This window comes from Ovis canadensis, chromosome 15 (assembly GCF_042477335.2).
Source record: "Ovis canadensis isolate MfBH-ARS-UI-01 breed Bighorn chromosome 15, ARS-UI_OviCan_v2, whole genome shotgun sequence".
Taxonomy (NCBI): domain Eukaryota; kingdom Metazoa; phylum Chordata; class Mammalia; order Artiodactyla; family Bovidae; genus Ovis; species Ovis canadensis.
The window spans coordinates 8,517,930-8,519,867 of record NC_091259.1 but is presented as its reverse complement, the minus strand read 5'-3'; the positions used below and the strand labels follow the sequence as shown (position 1 = coordinate 8,519,867).

Genomic DNA, 1,938 nt, shown 5'->3' with positions numbered 1-1,938 from the left:
TTTCTTACTCTACAATCATCAAACTGTGGATTTAATGTTCTTTTCACTGCCTATTCTGAACCTATGAACACTGAAACTTTGGCAGTGTACATTAAAATATCAGTATGCTTAAAATAATGCCTAGCCAAGATTAAAAAACCAGTAAGTGTAAGTTCCTAGATCTCTCTCTCTCTCTCTTTTGATAATCTAGAAAATTTCTTAATTTTCTTTCACAATTTTCAACAGGTATAGCCCTCTGAATATGAATAAACAATCACTTTTTTGGCTCCATGAACAGCCTAAGTCACTCTCCTCTTCAACAAACTCCTCATGGCATTTTTCACCTCTGTGTTTCTCATTGTGTAAATGATAGGATTTAACGTGGGAGTGAGGATTGCAAAGAACATAGCTGCAAATTTGTCCACAGGGTAGGTGACCACAGGATGCATATAGGTGAGTATACAGGGACCAAAAAAAAAGCACCACTACCATGAAATGGGAGCCAAATGTAGAGAGGGCTTTGTGTCGTGATTCAGAGCCATAGGATTTCAGAGAGCGCAGGATGCCTGTGTAGGAGATGAGGAGCATGATAAAAAAAATTAAAACAAACAAACAAACAAACAAACTAAGCACATTCTTGCTGTGTTAGCTGCCACCACGATGCCAAGCTTGTAGATGTCACTGCAGGAGAGTTCCAACAGTGAGAAGAAGTCACACATGGAGTGATCAGTGATGTCGGGAGCACAGAGGTCAAGTTGAAAAGAATCTGCACAGTGGCATGCAGGATGCCCCTAATCCAGGCCACCACCACAAGGAGCTTGCAGAGCCCCTGTCTCACGATGGTCGTGTAGTGCAGAGGCTAGCAGGTTGCCAGGTAGTGGTCATAGGACATGGAAATGAGAAGGATGATCTCTGAACCTCACATTATGTGTTCCAGAAAATTCTGAATCAGGTAGCCACTCTCAGAGATGGTTCGCCTCTGGTGCAGCAGGTCAGTGACCAGTTTGGGGGTGGTGACAGAGGTGAAGACGCCATCTATGAAGGACAAGTGGGTGAGAAAGAAGTACAAAAAGCTGAAAGTGTGGGGCTGAAGGAGATGGTGATGACGATGAGCAGGTTGGCCAACACAGTAAAACAGGAAAATGAGCAAAAAAACAATGAAGAGCATTTTCTGCAAGTGTGGATTCTATGTGAGTCCCAACAGAACAAATTCAGTCACATTGTTGGGAGGTGTGAGGACATTTATTCAGCAAGTGACACCTTCCTATGTCCTGAATTATCTACAAATAAGTAAAAGAAAAACATAATACCGATTAACCATGAAATAAATTTGATCTGAATTTCTTACAACAAAGAAAGAATTATTATTTTACTGTGGATCATGTCCTTGTCACTTTTCTCTCAGTTCTTGTTTCAAGCCTTTAAAAATTTTTTTCCAAGATTATTTCCATCTCTATAGACACCTAGCACCTGTCACCTGTTAAACACCCATATAGCTATGTTTGGCGTGTAATTTATTGAGAAATCAGTGTTCTTTCTATATGAGATCTAGATTCTTCTATTATTTTAGCTCAGAGCGATTTTGCAAAGTCATCTTAGTGCTTCATGAGCCCTCTTCTCTGTCCATCAGCTTACAAATTATAATTCTCAGATGTATCTTGTAAGTTAAGTAGTGTTACACACAGATAAGAGTTATTTTCTATTCCATGTAAATTTACATTTGAACCATCAGCTCTAACTGTGGAAAGAAACATACCATCAACAAATATCTATCACAAGAAGGGAATATAGGGAAATACATATGTCACTGATGAACCAATAAGAACACAGAAGCTTTTCAGTTCTGTTTCCATTTTTACCATGTGCGTCTGCACGCTAAGTCACTTCAGTCGTGTCTAAATCTTTGTGACTGTATAGACTGTAGCTCGCCAGACTCCTCTGTCCATGGATTGGAACCAT

General features: G+C 39.8%; 1 pseudogene; it reads right to left on the bottom strand.

Annotated features, from left to right (window-relative positions):
* Positions 1–278: 278 nt before the first annotated feature.
* Positions 279–1,222, bottom strand: LOC138421047 (olfactory receptor 4C3D-like; annotated as a pseudogene).
* Positions 1,223–1,938: the final 716 nt, after the last annotated feature.